The sequence below is a fragment of the Lagopus leucura genome, unplaced genomic scaffold, assembly GCF_019238085.1.
Source record: "Lagopus leucura isolate 7727_CA_CO unplaced genomic scaffold, USGS_WTPT01 Super-Scaffold_100001, whole genome shotgun sequence".
Taxonomy (NCBI): Eukaryota; Metazoa; Chordata; class Aves; order Galliformes; family Phasianidae; genus Lagopus; species Lagopus leucura.
In genome coordinates this window covers 13849981-13868740 of record NW_024962262.1, presented here as the reverse complement: position 1 = coordinate 13868740, position 18760 = coordinate 13849981, and the positions used below count along the sequence as shown (strand labels likewise).

The window sequence follows — 18760 nt, the reverse complement described above, 5'->3', positions numbered from 1 at the left end:
AGAAAGAAAGAAAGAAAGAAAGAAAGAAAGAAAGAAAGAAAGAAAGAGAACTCTTAATAGGAGACACTAAAAAAAAAATCCTACCTCTATCAGTACTTTCATAAAAGTATTCACTGTGCATCTATTGAGGGAACTGATTAGTAGCATTTTCAATAGCATAGTCCAGTTGAATCCATTTGTTTTTCTTCTCTTCTAAAAATGTGAAATAAATACACCTGGATTTATCACTGGTTGTTTTGTACTGGGAAATGACAGAATTGCTTACGTGTATTAACTTAAGCACGACAGATATGATTACTGAGTGACATCTGCAGGGATTGCTCAGTGTTTGTGAAACTCTGAGGAAATCAGCCAGCAACACCCCTGATAAGTGAGAAGTTCATAAAATAATATCACCCAGTTGCAGAGAGTGAGGCAGCTGAAAATCATCGTTGCTCAGAAACTGCATTGCACACAGGTTGCTCAATGTAGATAATTCCATATGCTTTTGTGTTTCCTTTCCCTCCTTTTCACATGCATGGCTCTTTGGAGAAACCAAAAGTGCTGGGAGCAATGCATGCCACCAAACAGCAATCACTGATGTTGCACACAGAATGAAGTTTTGAAATGAAGAAAAAGAACAAGATTTTTGTAAGAAATGGGTGGACAGACAAACAAATGTGAACAAAGAAATTGAGAACTCAAAACTTTCCTCTTTAAATATTTTTAACAAAAGGAAAAGAAATCTGGAGTAGATATCCGGTCAGGCTTCCACCTGGCATGAATGAAGCCATTCAAGTATACACAATTCGTAAAAAACACCAACAACCACCTTTAACCATAGCACTGCTGTCAAATGCCACGATAACACCAGAAATGCTTGCTTTCAGTGGTGAGTAGAACGTACTCAGCCTTGTCTGCTACATAGGATCATGCCATCCAAGTGCAGGCAGCAACATTTATTGAGAAATTCACTGAAAGATAACTGATTTAAAAAGGGGGTTGTGTTAAGTTTAGGTAAGGAACAACTTCACAGATTATTTTCAATTACTGAGATAAAATCGTACTTCTCCCAGATAAAAAAAGTTATTTTTCTATATACTACACAGAGCACATGAAAGCTTTAAGAAGTCTGATTTCACAAACAGTATCAGCTTCCTGCTAATACTTCTTAACAGTTTTTCCCTCCCTCAAGTCATTTTTCCAATTATTTTCAACATTTTCTTTGATCGATTAATAAAAAGCAGTTTTCCTGCTGCAGATAACAGGCTACAGAATTCTCTTTTGCTTTGAATAGGTTTACCCCACTCTCAAGAATACCAATTTTTTTGGGGTTGTTTTTGTTTTGTTTTCTTCATTTTCTTTCACCAAATCTGCAGGGTTCTGGCCAAGCATTGACTTTATCTGCAGAGTACTCTTCATTGATTTCAGAGAGCTTGAGGATGACAGCAGGACATGAGCACTAATTTCCAATCCTCTTAAGCTAGCATGAGGATCTGCAGTTAATAAACCAGAAAGCCTCTGACTTGCATTAAAAGAGCCACATATCTGGTAAAAAAAGATGTTCAGCCCAGAGAAAAGAAGACTCTGAGGTGATCTGAGAGTGGCTTTTCAGCATCTAAAGGGGGGCTTTATGAAGGAAGAAGGCAGACTCATGAGCAGGATCTATGGTGACTGGACAAGGGGAAACGGTTGCAAACATGAAGAGGGGTGATTTAGGTTGGATACAAGGAAGAAGACTTCTACAGTGAGGGTGGTGAGGAACAGGTTGCCCAGAGAGGTGGCAGGCTCTCCATCCCTGGAGAAACCCAACATTAGGCTGGACTGGCCTCCAAGCACCTGATGGAGCTGTGTAGGTGTCCCTGTTCATGGCAGGGGCTACATGACCCTTAAAGTTCCCATCCAGCTCTAAGGACCCTACAATTCTATCTTCAGCTCCTCTGAATTCACTACCAGATGGATCAGTTTTGACAAATAACACGCGGCATCTTCAACTGATGCTCAGGGGGATATATCTAGGCTGTCTGCTTTACGCATCTCAGTTTGCTATGAATTAAATTTATAGTTGTAGGGTTCCAGTACACTCAGCAGAGAAATTCACACACCTGGAGCAAGCAATTCAGAACCCATGGAACACTATCTATAAGCAGTGTAAGCTCATAGTTAGGGCAGCCATGTTACAGTCAGAGCAAGCCTATGCAGTCCATTCTTCATGCACGCTGCGCATACGAAATCGAGTCCCTTATCTATTTCAGCCCTACTACCTCATTTAACTACCTAAGAGTAAGAGAAAGTTACTCTTAGTTAAAGAAAGTTTGTTATATTATAAAGTAATAAGTAAGAGAAAGAAATCTGCATATGCAATATACATGTGGTCTTTTTTGGGCAACAGAAAGCCCCAGGAGTTAAAGGGCAGGATGTATGCAGAAATAAGTGTAAGATTAATCTTCTTGAGCACATAAATCTACAGATACATAATGAACATATATTAGCCCTCCTAGATAAATACTTGAGACACTGATGGAGTTAACAGGTTCCCATCAGACTACCATCAGCCTCATGATAGCACTATTCAGGGCAGATGGCAGCTCCAGAGCTGTATGGCCTCTCTAATGCATTCCATCCATTTTACAAGGTATATTTTATTAGTGTGAGAGAGAATTATTAATAAATTGTGTTCCAAACACTACAGACACTGATAAGAAACAGATTTCTTGAAATTGAAACAGGAAAGCTTATATATGGCCCAAAAGTGAGTGGCTTAAGAGGCTGGGGGAAGACAAGTAGTGAAACTACTGGTATCTCTATGCCTTGAAGACAAAACCAAAGGTCTACTCACAAGCCATCAGAAGATTATTAACTGACCGCCTGCTGTCTTGCACATCAAGCTGTTGTCACAGGAACATTCATTCATTTATATTGCCAAAATGAAGCTCTCTCGTGTATATATGTATATATACCCATTGAAAATAACTCCCTAATCTGCCCCTTTCATTAGAACTGAAGTGCTCTTCACACACATAGTACACAAGAGTCTTGAATTAGCAGGGAACTATTTTTAAATACAGGAAGACTAAGATACAAAATTAGTTTCATGGGGAACAAGAACCTTAGAGATTATTTACTTTCCCTTAATTACTTTGGCTCACCAGTCATTTAGCTTTCCAGTAGTACCTACTTCACACTCACATTCAGAATTTAAAGACAGGTGAGTACGTTTTTTGAGATTACGGACTTTAATGCCATAACCACATTTCTCAAACTGTCTGGCCCACACACAGCCTATTTAATGGTGATGTATGGTACAAATATTCCTTTCTTTGGAACAACTGTCTCAAAGTAAGGATGAAAGTAAGCACCTTTGAGCAAGCGCATGAGAATTCTGACAACTGTACAAAACTATTCTAGTAGGCGCAGGTAGCCTCTTATGCTACTGATCTCATATAATGAAAGGAGCATAACAGAGATTAATATTAAAAGAATGTATTTTGAGAGTGAGGATTTCAGGTGACAAGACAGACTGAGTCCTAAGTCTGAAAGAGATGCTCAAGTTTTTAAGCCTTGGAATAACAAGAAATGTGGCCGTACAGCTCTGCTGGGCTACATCCACTAAGCATCTTCACTGCACATGGCAAACACATACACTGCTGTCACTTGTATAGAATATAAAAAAGAGAGTCTACAGTAGATGAAAAGGTATTACAGAGAAAGAGCTCATATGGGAAACTTCAAATACCAAATTAAAGAAAAATAAAGATAGAAAATAAGCTCAACAATCTTGTTCCCATAGAAAAGCAGAGAAAGTAAATAGAAAGGATGAAGGAGCAAAGAACAGGAAAGTAATAAAGAGCAGAGGAACGCTCCAAGAAGAAAACAAGTCCAAAATATCACGTTGTAGCCTGTTTCAGTGGCTAAGGCAGATCACTCCATGTGACAGCTACAGGTTGGTCCTGTCACTGCCAAGCTGGGGGATGTTTTGCCAGAACTTCTCTGCCCCCTTGGGAATAAGGCTGAGCTGAAGCAATGCCTGAGTGATTTTCTGCACCTGAGACACCGCATACCGTAACACCAGCTCTGGATTTCCAAGGATGACTGGTCTTAATGAGAGAATTAAGAGGCGCAAAAGCTGTCAGAGTTCCCCACATGGCAGAACGTACTGCTGCCACCGCGTATCTGAAATTACGAGCTCCCTCATTAAGCCGAGTTATCAAACCATTTATTATGTTATAAAGTAATAATTCTATCAGCTGTCAATGAACAATTTATCAGAAAAAATTACAGGCCGTTAAAGCAATTAGCAAAGGGAATTAAATTTAAACTGGAGTTTCTGAAGATTTTCAAGAGAGATTTGATGAGAACGAAGCTTGGGCTTGGGGTCCTGCTTTTCAGCAGCGAATGCTGTGCTATTCCAACAAAACAACTGCTGCAGTTCAAAGAAAGGAAGAGACTCTGAAAAGAATTTCTCAAATCACTTATTAAAATATAATGAATATTAACAATAGATAGTACAAATTCTCTCGAGAATTGACTATTGCTGGGTTTTGGATCCCTTCTTCTAGGCTGCTTAGGTTGCTAGGGAATTTCACAGTTAATGCTGTATTTCCATATGAATGTTTGAAGAAGGGGGAAGGGTTCGCAAAACTGAATCTTAAGCATAGAGTTTTCTTTGTGCTCTTGAGAAAAAAAACTCTGATGTTCTTATAAAGCTGAAATAAGACACTCTTTCAAACGTACTTACACATTATTTAAGATGTTTTTGAGGAGAAAAAAAAAAATCTCTGGAAATCTGTCAAGAGTCACTGTGATGAAGAGCTTGCAATGGGCAGCAGTAACACACCAGACTTCCCATTAGACACACCCTAAGGGCAACGAAAGGTCTACATAACATAGCAGCTGTATTTTGCTTTGATGGTAAAAAGCAAGATATATTTTGTTTAAAAACAGATTATGTGTACATTTTTCACAGACCATTTGGAAAGCACATTGCTGTGGGCTTCCCAGTGACAAATATACAGAGACACCAGCAAGTGACAACATGCTTTGTACTCCTTGACATGGATGAAGGAATTCAGTTCAACTTTTCTGATTTTTTTCTTCTGGAAAAAGAAATGCCTAAGAAAAATCTTTTTAGCCCAGCTTCCTGAGAAAAAAGCTTAAAGGATAGCTTTGTCATTCCCTGCATCTTCATCTATTTCCTCTCCCTTCTCCTTGGTACGTTTTGATGTCATTGGTTGACATCAGTGAAAACCGAAATAGGGCAGAATCCTTCATTTTTGTGAAAATAAGTGGCTCAACAGGAGGGGGAAAAATAACTAACAACCCTAATTTGAGTGCTGGGTACTCACTTTTCTAATAGAAAATCCTCAGAGGAATCTCCATTGAAGAAGAACCTGCAGTAAGCAGGGCAAAAGCCAGTTCCACATTCACACCCCCACCATTCAGCTGTTTGTTCTTACCCTCCTCCAGAATGCAAAACATCCCAACTCAAGCTACTCTTATTTAGACAATATACAGTAAATAGACACACACTGTCATTAGCGACTACTGTGACAGCTGATCTTCACACCACAGTATTATCCTAATAAACTGTTTCTAAGCCCCAGGGTCTCTGTTCTCACACAACTGACCTGCAGCTGGTCACCCTGGCAGGATCTTACACAAAGCATGACAAGCACAGGGGTTACATCAGTTAATTGCACAGTGGCTGCAGAGTACAGTGCTTTCTTTCGTTCAGCAGTGTGGCCTTTCTCTACCGAAAACAATTGGAGTTGCACTAATTCAAGTCAATGATAGAACAGCATATCTGGATAGTTCTTATCATTAGTTAATGTTAGCACCACACGAGCTTGTCTGTGTGGTATTTGACAACGAAATTCAAGTTAAACAACCTCCTCCAGAATGAAGACTGTATTGGATTAATTAGGTAACTTGCTAGACATTTAGAAAATGAAGATGAATATCCCTTTTTTTTAACCATACTAAAATCCTAAGGAATAAGAACCAGATTATAATCTGTTATTGTACTGTAAATCATGAATAACCCCACATCTGAATTACTCGAGATTTAAATTACTGGAGATCAGAATCTAGCCCCATAGATCTTAACAGAACACTTGACTTATTACTCACATAAAAAGAACTCAATTTCCATTAATATGTAATACACAGGAACCAATTGGTTTCCTAGCAGAGTTCAACATTCTCCACTGAAAAAAGTCTGCGTATTCTGGTACTCCTACCATCTTCACTTATTTTTATTGATCTGCACGCTGCTTCTGTTCTTAACTATTGAGTGAAAGTCAGGAGAAAGGCAGATACTGGTACCACACGTTTCCTAGAATGCAGACACAACTTTCTTCCTCCAACCAGATACAGCACAACTGGAAGTACTCCAACAAGTCCATGACAACTTTACTATGCAGAACACAAACCACATGCTACTGAATTCATTTTTTACAAATTATTCCTCCAACATGGTCTAAAGCATGCAACTCTGAAAACACACAGAACTGTAGTAACTGAGATGCAAGCGTCTAAATAGCCTGGCCTGGCATTCCTACAGTTTATTTTCAGTTGTGCTTTAACCACATGGGCTATGTCTGCAAAACCACTTTGAGGTGAGGTCAGTTTTATTCTGTCTAAGCTTCCTGGTGTTTCTGTACCACCCAGGGCTGAACCTCAACTTACGTTAGCAAGGGATCATACATGAAAAAGTGAACTTATCTAAATGCTTCAAGCCTAACAGCACAACATAGCAAAGTGTTCAACACTGTTTTAGCAGGAAAGAAAATGCTTTCAAACCTGAAACTTATCCATGTTCAACTGCCAGCATCTCCTATATCTTGACTGCTACGTTATCCATTATTCTGATATAAAGAGGGATAACAGACTGACCATCTGGATTTCAGTTTAACTCATGAACCTTCCAACTATTCCATTTCCTTTTATCCCACTTACTGTAGGACCTGGTGAGAATCACAGGCAAACAGAACTGGAAACAGCTACACAGCAGGGGCAGCTGCCTCCGTTAAAGATAACACAGTTGTATCAACGTATTTTATGAGACCTCAACTGATATAGATTCCAGAATGTTCACATAATCTATTCCAGTACCCTGCAGCATCCTTTCTGCACTACCATTTTTTAATGAACTTGTTTATTCTTGTAACATATGCTGCCTATTACTCTTACTGTACTTATTGTGTGTATTATAAACAGACTTTTTGTCCTCATATGCCAGAGCTCCTCCTGATCTCCATTTTCATTCAAAGCATTAATTTCTGCAGTTTCTATAGCTGCTGAGGACTCCATTAATTCTTTTTTTTCCTTTTTTTCCCTCAAATATTTAGTGCTATTTATTTGCAAGATAAGGGAAGAAAATTTCCACTTGAACTGGAAGCTGCAGTTGGTCACAGCCCTTCTGAAACCATCATTGGTTCCCTTCCTAAGATTATGGATTCCCCAGGGATTATCTTGCCGTATAAAATTTATACAGAACTCCTGCTCAATTTCAATCCTGAATACAATTTTATTATTGAGAACCACAGAGCGGAAGCAAAAAAAAAATAATAAAAAAAAAGATCTTCTTTCTCAGAGGACAACCAGGAATAACTGAAGGCATATAAACACTCTTTGCTCCAGCCAACTCTTAACTTCAGTGATTGTTCTTTCTCACTAGGAATGAACTCAGCACTGGAATAAACCTACTTCAGCAGTTTTCATTTCATGTTGCTTCTGCAGCTGCTAGACTTGCTCGTGAGATCACAGAATCACAGAATGGCCAGGGTTGGAAGGAACCTCAAGGATCACAAATCTCCAACCCCCCTGCCACATGCAGGGCCACCAACCTCCACATTTAATACCAGACCAGGCTGCCCAGGGCCCCATCCAACCTGGCCTTGAACACCTCCAGGGACGGGGCATCCACAACCTCTCTGGGCAGCCTGTGCCAGCACCTCACCACTCTCTCTGTAAAGAACTTCGCCCTGACATCCAACCTAAATCTCCCCTCCCTCAACTTAAAAACATTTCCCCTTGTCCTGCAGTTATCAGCCCTTTCAAAGAGTTGATTCCCCTCCCCTCTGTAGGAGATGTTTGCAGAACACCCAATCATATGGCCATTTCATGGGATTCCTTGGAGACATGACTTACAGCATTACAAAGTTGGCATTTTCCCTTGCATGGATGCTTACAGCCACTCGCTGAACGTTTCTCATATTCAGTGAGCCACCATGCATTCACATAAGTGCTGTTTATTTCAGCTTTGGGCCTTTAGTTCTGCATTTCCCTTTTTTCCACTGAACACTGAGTTAGTGAATTTAAATCTCTTTAAAAGGGCAATACATGGAGGCTTATGTATCACCCTATATTGCTCATTTGCGTTATGCTGACAATGATGTTATCACAAAAGAAAGTCTCTCATCAAGTGCTAGGTCTTCATTTTCCTAGCATTCACGATATGAGTGGCCACTGCTCTTTGCCCTCCCTGATAATAAATTGATTCATCTAGAATGAAGCGATGTTGAAGAGCCCCTGAAACAGTAAAAGCACTGACTTCAGTGCTCACCACAGCTATATTTCAGTGATGATAGGGGTGTCAAAGCATCTCATCTTGACCATCACCAAATTCAACGTTCTGCTTCCCATTCAATATTCAGTTCCATCTGACAGCTGTTTGACACCGAAGAACCAAAAGAAATAGATTTTCTGCATGATTTCAAGATGACCATTGTCTAGCTACTCTTACAGCTCTTACACTTTTGATACAAAAGAATTGCTTGATTACACTGTTGTTTGACCATGTCACACTATTACCTTTATTCTTGGGTAACATGAGCTGGAAAAATATTACTCTTATCCATTCCATTTTATTTGTAGTAGACAGTACCAAGCAGAATCAAGTTTATTATCAAGGAAAAGGTAAACGTAGATGCAAGCTTGGCAATCTCATCTTATATAAAACTGTACTATCAGAAGTGCTGCTGCTCCCAGGTTGAGGCCCAATCTGACTGCACAGAGCTCCATTTGCTTCCTTCTCACCACTATCCAAGGAGAGCAGATTACACTCAGCAGCTACTTCGTTCTTTCACTGTCAGTGAGACTTCTTTTTCCCCAGAGACTTTATGCAGTTACATAACCTCACTTAGTAATTCCCAAGAAGCATAAAAAGAGATTCCATTTTTTTCAACCTTTTACTTTTAAAAAATAAAAAAGTTTCCTTCCCATACAGAAATTGCAGCCACCTTTTATTATGCAAAGAAAACAATAAAAGCTACCCATTATCTATGTTCTACAAAATTATATGTAAGTTCAACAAATGCAAGATGGAAAATAAAACTGCAAAACTCAACTAATGACACACGTACTGCAGCTGGTTTCACACATTTTCTGTAGTAGTATTAACCTTGTTTACAGAACTGGCAAGCAACCGGATAGCTAAGTAGATTGGCAACAGTACATCCAGCCTTTCACCTGAAGTGTGTCAGATCAAGTTGAGCCCAGCTCCCTCTAGGAACTGGAAACATGTGCTCCCTCACAGGCTGTCAGTGAAATAAAATGGTAATTGCTATCTGCTTCATGCAAAATTGGAGATTACACTGCAGAAGAAGAGTCATCAGCATAAACAGCATTTCCTCTTAATGCTAAGATATGAATAACCTTGAAGCAAAAACTGACCAAGGGCCCTTTCATTTTTTAAAATGATATTCACCTGAGAGATGCTCCTCTTAAGCAAACTGAAAAAGAGGATTTTAAAATCGAACTTATTTTCCAGGTCCTTTATGTCTTCAGTTCTCATATGCAGCAGCCTGCCAAGAACACCTCTGCTTTCACTCCACCTGAAGACTCTGGGAGCCAGATGCACACATGCAGAGGAGGCAGGAGGATATATGAATAGAGCACCCTTTTACTGCCAGTGAATCCACAGAGAGTGCTTGCTCACGTCCAGCTGCCTGCCATCCTTATCTGCCAACTGAGGACCATAAACACACACTTCTTTGATGCATCCATAACTGTACTACCAGGGCTGTGATCTCATTGGATTTCACTGCTAAGCAAGGGTCACACCTCCGAGGAAAACTCTCAATAAACTAAGTGGCTCACTTAGTCAGTGCTGAAGCAATGCCAGCATCCATCGTAAGTCATCAGAAGAGATTAAGCCATGGATCTTTGCCACCGAACTACAAGCCTCTACTGCTGCAGACTGTGAGGGAAGTGCTTGCGTCACTTAGTAGCAATAGCGAGCTCTTTCTCTACACGCACAGGAGCTACTAAATTAGGATATTACATAGCAACATTCTAGGGAGTGATCTGCTACTTTCAGATGAAACAAAGTTATTTGTCATTGCTGAAAGTCCTCTTGACTCTTCTTACAAGGGCGCAAGCATCAGCACCTCTTCAAAGAGCATGCCATCACTCCGGTTATTGCATTCCACCTCCCCATGTTCATCCCGTGCCTTTATCAGCTACTTCCATTTCATTTCTTCTCTGCTTCTCTGTCAAAATGCTTGCTAACAGGTATGATTGGATACAAACAGAGTTGTAAAAAACAGTGTCAGACCCTCACTATATTCCACCCCCAACACAGTTGTTACCTACTGAAACTTCTTCTATACTGTGAGTAGGGCACAAACCCCTTTAAAGTCTACATAAATCAAACCTATCATACAAAAATAGTTGTGTGCCATTCGCAGAGAAACTGTTCTTCACCACGTGCTGATGAAAAGCTCACATCCTAAACATTTAAATATTTAACTATGTTAAATGTACTCGAGTAAAAATCACCAGCATTTTACAGTAGTCAATCTATCCAGCTCCACCATCTTCAGCTACTTAGCTTTATCCACTAGACTGCATATTAGTCTACCATAAAGTAATTACCCATCCATCAGAAACTGCCCCTCCAACATCAACAATGTACTGGCAACAAGCAAAGTGCTCACCTTTCTGTTCTGCCCAATTGAATCTCTCTCCAGTTTCAGCCAACCTCTTCTCAGACCTCCATCACCACCAACCAAGTCTTCAGATACAAAGTCCAGAAAGGGCTGAACCTGCCTTACATGTCAAAGTGTTTTTAAGCAATAACACAGGGCATACTGGGAGTGCGCTGTCTATAGAGCATTTTTTTCCCATACTATGCTGCACACAGGAAATCTAGAGAAAACTTACACCTGGCTTCTACACCCTCAGCACATCCCTTCCCTCTACACAAGTTGTTTAAACCAAAGGTCAGCCTTACTAAGCAGCTGTAGCCCAGATCAGCTTTCATTTGAATATGGTATTAATGCAAAATTGCTGATTTGGTCATTATCAAGCATGGAAGGCTTACTCCAAATCACCTGGTTTAAACTTCTGATTGTGAAAATAGGCCTTGGTTAATCAATCAGCTGTCAGGTATCCAAAAACATGGCAGAAGGAAATCTACCTTCTCCTCTGCAATTTGTACAGCTTTTGGAACGAGTCGCCTGGTCTTACACCACACACAGACCATCCAGATCACCAGGAAGCACCATGATGAGAGACCACGATGGGAATAGAGGCAGGGGAGCAGTGGGAGAAAGACACAGAGAGATGATTAGTGGACACTATTTCTTCATAATTACCTGATGGCAGTAAGATTCATTAGATCATCAAATAAAATTCTGCAGAAGCTGTCACTTATGTGCCCCATACACCTCCCTGGGATGCCCATTGTTTTCAAAAGAGGAGGAAAAAAAAGAAGAAAGAAAAAAAAAAGAACTTTAAAAACAGACGTTTACTAGAAAATCTTCTGTAGCTGATCCTTGAATATCCATCATCCCAACATCAGCTCAACATGAGCCCATATGATGACCCTGTTTTGAGTCCTGTATTTATAAAAACATAAAACCCAACTGTCTTGACACTGAAAATTGCCTTGCCAAAGTACAAACACTCCAGATTGAAAAAAATTAAGTCAAGGATGGCTGGTCCAAGATCTGACCTAGTTTCTCTCGTAACCTTCAGCTCAAACCAGAACAAAACAGAGACATGAAAAAGTACTGTTAGATCCTGTACTCCAATACCTTCAAAATGCAGAATTGCTTCCTCTAGTACATTTGTTAGTCACCTACAAAAATGACTTGCCTTTAAAACTCTAATTTCAAACATCTGAAGGAGGTACTCTCACAGCACCCGGTCTAATATAGGCTCTAATACATTTTCTTATTGTGATATTTTAGCCCAAAATTCATCTTAAGTTTTTACTTCCTTTACTGTACAAAGAGGTTGGTGAGACACTGGAACATACAACCCAGAGAAGCTGTAGATGCTCTATCATTGAAAGTATTCACAGCTGGGTTGGACAAGACTTTGAGCAACCTAATCTAGTGGAAGATGTCCTTGCCACTGCAGGGAGGTGGGGTTAGATGACCAAATCATTCTGTGATTCTATTATCTAAGGTAATGTACTGTAAAACTAGATTTCTTTGAAATTTTTGAAGTGTATTACAGTCAGTGTCACTTTCCAACCTCTATACTGAGTGCCAGGCTAAATACATAACTGTTTCTGAATATTTCACATCAAGCTGCATTCACCAGACACCTGAGCATTTTGTTGCTCTTCTTTGAGATCCACTGAATTTGTCAATAAATTTCTGTTGATATGATACTCAGTTTTCAGATGTGTTCGTAGAAGATCAGTGCAAAAAGGACTCCTTTCAGTAGTCAGCTCAACCATAAACTGTGCTGTTCTTTAATCTTGCTGCAAAACCGTGTATTATTACTTCCTGCTGGGTCTTAATTTTAGATTACTTCCAGCAATGCTGTTATCCATCAGTAAATTCCCAATCTGAAACCTCCTGCCTCATGAATTTGCCGTTTCCCGAATTTTGTTCCCTTTGCTCTGCTACCCTGTAACAATTCAACATAAGTTCTGTTTACTCCAGAACAAAGATGTCAGTTCCGAAGGTTATAGGTTTTGTTTGAGGCCCCTATTCAACAAAGCATTTAATTACAAGCCTAACTTTAACCGCATGCTTACATCCAATTGATCTCAGCAAGCAGAGATGAGCTTCAGAATATGATGGGAGAAAAAAAAGTAAGGCATGCAAATCAATGTTTTGCTGAACCAAATCCTCAGTTTCTGTAATCACATGGATTATTTATTTTCCATATCTGGCAAGAATTGACAGCTTACTGCTTTCACGTTACAGGACTGTAATAATGAAGCTTCAATAGAGGCCAAAACTGATATAAAGCTTTTGCTCCTTAAAAAAAAAAAAAAAAAAAAAAAAAAAAAAGGAAATAAATACTTTGGTAAATATCCAAGAGTATGACAGTCATTAAGCCTATAAGATTTAAACATGCAGTCAGTAACTGTATGTTCTTGTTGCTGTGGTACCCTTAAAAAAAAATATATTAAATAAATAACAGCCCTGTGGAAAAAAAAAAAAGATTAAAATTAAAAGGACTACAGTACGTGCATCTCAGTAAGATGAGCAGCATGTTCCCTGCTAGCTCATTAGCTGCTGCCATCATTGCATAGTTAAGTGGAGAAAACAAAACTGTCAATTTCGTAATTCATTTCTACCCAAAGCATCTAAACAAAACTGACTTAACTCATTGTTCCAAGACAGAATTTAGGAGGGATAAGTGGCAAGAAGGCACAAAAGCAATACCCCTTGGTTTCAGTCATGGGTTGATGGTTTCCACCACTCTCCAACCTACTCGACAGCAGATGTCAAGTTTTACACTTATCACTACCAAGAAATGCAGTTGGCATAACAGGAATTTCACGAGCAGCATATAGAATCACTTCCAAATGTCTTCCATTGTTTATATGCAGCCTACTTCACAAACTCTCTCTCTCCATCCTTGTTTTCTTTTGCTCTGTTTGTTTGTACTTTTTGTTTTCTTTGCCTTCCATCACTCTGCTGCCTGGTAAATACAGGTGGAAGCTACATGGGATTGCAGCGAGGCAGTGTACCAAGTTCAACCTGCAGAGTTACCTAACTGAATTTCTAGGTTTGGGAGGAGTGCCACAAGAGAAAGAAATAGCATGGAAAAATTGGACAAATGTCTACTTTCCAACCATAAAACCTCCCAAAATTCAACTAATGTTCTCTCTACTAAACTGTCAATGCATGCTATGACACTAAAAAAATGTTGATTCCAAGCTTATATAAGAAGGTAGCTGCTCGTTGATATTTATCAGGATTAGAGTATTCTCTGACCATTGCATTTCAACTGCTTTTTTATTGAAGGAGCATTGCAAAGAATCATTGAGCTGTTCCAGTTGGAAGGGACACTGAAAGGACACCTAGTCTTTTTGTTGTGACACTGTCATACCTGAGTACATGTCACGTGCCAGAAAAAAAACCTCTACAGGCCATATGAGTAATTATATCTATTGGATCTCTTAAATAACACTATGAGCTCCAAAAATCACTCAGAGAACACAGCTCACACACCTAGGACAAACACTAATTGTTTGCTTATGCATACAAGACTATGTTTGCTGTTTCCCCTACAGCAAATATTTCTCACAATTTTTGGGTTTTCCAAGATGGAAATGATACCTTTGCTGTTGGGAATTTAGTGCAGCCAACAGGAAAACCACCACCGTGTTCATTCTACCTGATACCTAAGACTTGTAGGTAAAACTCTGCCGACAGCTTGGTGCCACTTAGATTATAGAATCACTATAGAATCATAGAGTGGTTTGGGTAGGAAGGGACCTTTAAGATCATCTAGCTCCAACCCCCCTGCTACAAAGGAAATACAGGAAGCAGAGGTGCAAGAAATCCCCTGCACTGCTGTACAGATGCCCACCTCCTCTCCGTGCTGCAGTTGGGTCCCTCCAGCAGCTTCCCCAGTGTTAACACCTGCTGGAAAGCCAAAACCTGATAGGCAGTAAGTACAGACACAGGGTTACATCCACCGCCTGCACTAATGGATTTTTTCGGATAGATGGCAGTGCACAAAGTGCATCTGAGATTGGTCCAGGGTCGAGATTCCATTTCAGCGCTCAGAGACTAACCAAGGGAATTACCGCATTATCAAAAGCACTTCAAGAAAGATCGCGGCTTAGAACCCATTCCTGCTGCACCGTGATAGCTCCAGCTCTTTTAAGGGGTGAACTGGGTGCCAAGAGCGTAGAAGTGGCAGAGCAGCACTTGGGATTTTACCTCCCATTCCCGTGGGTGGCGAAGAATTTCATTTTAATCCATTCTAACAAGTGAGGTTTTAAAACACAAAGCTAAAAGGCAATTAACCAGACAAAGTCCAAGACACTGCATACTGGGCGCAGCAGAGGATAAAACGGATTCTCAAGGATCTATGATCACATGGATTTAGAAATACTCCAGCAATAATAAGGGTATTTCAAATCACTCGTATTGGCAGAAAAAAGAACCCACAGATACCACTTATTTTGCACCCTCCTCACTCTAACAGACACAGCTACCAAGCAGAGAAAGCGGAGTGGCATTTTAACCATGTAACTGCATGTACACTGGCAAGGCCCCTTCTCACAAAAGGGGAACGTTAGCAAAGCAGCTGAAACAAATGGGACGAATCTGATGGCATGGCTGGTAGCTCTGTGCCTACTTCAGGGTGCCGACATCCAGCTCTCGTGATGTGGAAGCATCCACCACCGTTTTGTTTTCTGTTCACAGTAGGGGGTTGCTAGGAAACAAAATACTATTGTCTGATTTCATGATCTATTGCCTACTTTGCCTGGCAATAGTGTATTCTAAAGCTATTACCGGTTTATTTTACTTAGGACAGAGATTAAGACTAGTATTAAAACACACACACACTGAGATAGGAACAGTAAAAACACCTCAAAATTCAAGGTAAATATTCCAGGCCAAGGAAGACAAACTATCCTGAGGAGAAATGAACTCTAGCAGCCCAGTGATATTTATATGCATGCACTCTCCCACGTGCATCGGCACTCCCTGACTGTACCTATAGTTCTGTGGACTTGCCACAGACTCTCTGGCTTCTGAGGACACAAAGCATTCCCTTACTACTCCAGAGCTACAGTAGGCTGCAAGTTCTGTAAATACCACACGCTGCAGAACACCCAGTGCCACTGAGCACATGCAGGGGAGGGAGGGAGGCATCGTGTCCAGAATTCAGCTGGGGGTTGTTCTGGTGCCTTCATTTCCTTATATCATTGCTTTTACACACACACGGACGCGGCGAAGAGTCTGAGACGATTCCTTTCCCTCCTCTTAATCCCCTCCCCAGCCCCCACATTTTGTTTGGCTCTAACACCAATAAATAAATAAGAGCATCAGGAGAAAAGATCAAGAACCAAAAGCCACGATCGTCAATTTCGCACACACACATATATATATAATTACAGAGACATCTTTGTGAAGCAAGAGAATGAAGTATTTCTAGGACCAAACCAACGTGGGTGCCTAGGAAGGCACCTCCATAGCATGAGATGGGACCTTAGCACCAACACCACAGCAGTCATACTTAAAGGAATAGAGGGGCTTCTGTACAATGCATTACAAGAAAAGGTTTGACATAAGAGCTAAGAGCTGCAGAGCACTTAATACTCCTGTATGCATATCTACAGTGTTGCACAGTGCACAACATGCACTATTTCAAAGTTCCTTCAACTTATTTATTGTCTACAGATTTTATCATTCCCTTTTAAATTCCATAGGAAAGAGAAAAATAACAGTGAAGGTGGTGCACTGCAAAAGGCATCAAAGCTTTTGACGTGTTACAGCAGAACTTCCAGTGAGGGATGGAAGAAAGTAATCACTCAGCAAATCCACAGTCCATGGCAAGGATGGACTTGCTTCCTTGCCCTGAATTTACCGGGACCGCAGCCTTCTTCCCCAGCCCCAGCCTTCCAAAAACCACATTTAAAATTAAAGAGCAGAACGCGAGGCAGCTTTTTCCATACCAGACAACTGGCAGCCACCCCTCCGAGGAGCTTCAAGGAACAAGAGAAGGACTCGACCCGCAGCCGACACCGCTCCCAGCAGGGTCGGATACGGCTCTCCCATCAGCGAGCTCCTACGGCAGCCGCTCCCGCTGCCGGCTGTCCCCGTCCCTCCCCGGCGGGATGCTGTTACCTCCCGGCTGCGACAGCTTCACTGTTTTAAGGCACTCGCTCACAGACAGGAGAGAAGAGAGCGACGGGACGGCCACCTCCTAACAGCCACCCAGCTGTCAGCCGAAGCTAGGGACTCAAGCAGCCAGATGGGGAGGGAATGGGGGAGTTAGGGTTAGGGCATACAGCCTCCGTTGCCAATGGAGGGGATGGATGGGGGTGGGGGGTGCCCCGGGATCTCCCTACCCGGCAGAACTCCGGTCCTCCGTTCCTCTGCAGCGACGGCAGCCGCAATTAAAAATAAATAAATAACCCGAATAATAAATAAATAAATAAATAGCATAAATAGCCCGCTAGCGGAGAAGGGAGAAGAAGAAGAAGAAAAAAATAAAATAAATAAAACCACACGAACAAACCACAACACAAAAACAACACCCTACGACAGGCGGACCCCGAACAACAACAATAACAACAACACTAGCCGGGCACCCAGGAGAGCAAACTTTCTGACTCTCCGGGGAAGGAAAGAAGGAGAGAGGGAAGGAGGGAGCGCGGTGCCCGGCAGCGCTGCGGGGGCGCGGCGGGCGGGGGCAGCGCACAGCCCCGCAGCTCCGGGAACGGAGCGGTACCGGGTGCCTCTAGCGGGGCCGGGGCAACACGGCTCTCCCCCGGCCCTCTTCTCCCCATCCCCGCGCCGTACCTACCGCTGCCGGTGCGCGGCCGCGGAGCAGCGGAGCAGCGGAGCCGCCGCCTCCTCCTCCTCCTTCTCCTCCTCCTTCTCCTTCTCTTTCTCCTCCTCCCCTGGCCGGCGGCGCTGCGGCGGGCGAAGGACGCCCCGCGGCGGCGGGGAGCGCGGGGACGGCGGTGCGGGGTGCCGAGAGGCGGCGGCCGCCGCTGCTGCACACAGAGACGCGCGCACACACACACAGCGCCGTGCCTCCGTGTGTGTGTGTGTGTGTGTATGTGTGTGTATGTATGTGCCGGGGAGGATGCTGCAAGGGAGCGAGGGAAAATTCTCCCCTCCTAGCAAAGCCGCCGACAAATGGCAAGGCAGGTGTGCAGGGGAGGACAGGCTCCCGGAGGAGCAGAGGGAGGAGGAGGAAAAAGGAGTGGGCGGTGAGGAAGGCGGGGAGCACAGAGCCCGACGGTGGGGAGAGGTCCCCTGCGGGGCCGGGGACAGGTGCCCAGCCTGGCAAAGAGCCGGCTGAAGGCGGTGCTCCAATCCGCTGCGCTCTCAGCGCTAAGAGCTGCCCATTTTCCATGGGATTGGGATCCTCCTGCCAGAAGGACTCGCGTGTCCTGTCAGCAGGGCTCCCATTTGGCTGTGGTTTCAAACTAGAACCCTGCAGGGAGAACCCTTGCTAGAGGGCTGCTTTTGTGTCCCAGGCAGGTGACACCCGAGCCATTGCTTTATATAGTATTGCAGGAATGCGTGGCCTCACCTTCCCATGTGCCTTCCCCATCACACATCCCAAGAAGGGATGCTGGGCCCAGAGGGTGCAGCAGAAGCTGCCCCAGAGACAAGCAGTGCTGCTGGAGTTGCCCAACGTCTCACTCAGCTTTGGAGCTGAACCACACACCCAGAAGTTGTTTGCCAGTCTGAACTCTGCTGTTTAACTGGGAGAAGGCTGTTCTCCTCCCTGCCCGAATCACCATGTAGGGCTGCTGCAAACGGCCCTGTTCTGCTGTGGAGGTGGCTGTGATTTAGTGCTGGAGAAGGCCATTGTATGCCCATTCATAATG

The 18760-nt window shown here is 42.4% G+C and overlaps 1 protein-coding gene across 6 annotated transcripts in view; it reads right to left on the bottom strand.

The window, feature by feature from the left end:
- Positions 1–17812, bottom strand: part of ENOX1 (ecto-NOX disulfide-thiol exchanger 1) — a 365715-nt gene extending 347903 nt beyond the window's left edge. For 4 of the 6 annotated variants that reach the window (XM_042867022.1, XM_042867020.1, XM_042867019.1 and 1 more), the window contains exon 1: positions 17722–17812. The gene's annotated coding sequence lies outside the window, so the exon portion shown is untranslated. Of the gene's footprint in view, positions 1–114; positions 134–16867; positions 16943–17721 lie in introns of those variants that run through there. The other 2 variants (XM_042867017.1, XM_042867018.1) reach the window with 2 other exon arrangements.
- Between the last annotated feature and the right edge of the window lie 948 nt (positions 17813–18760).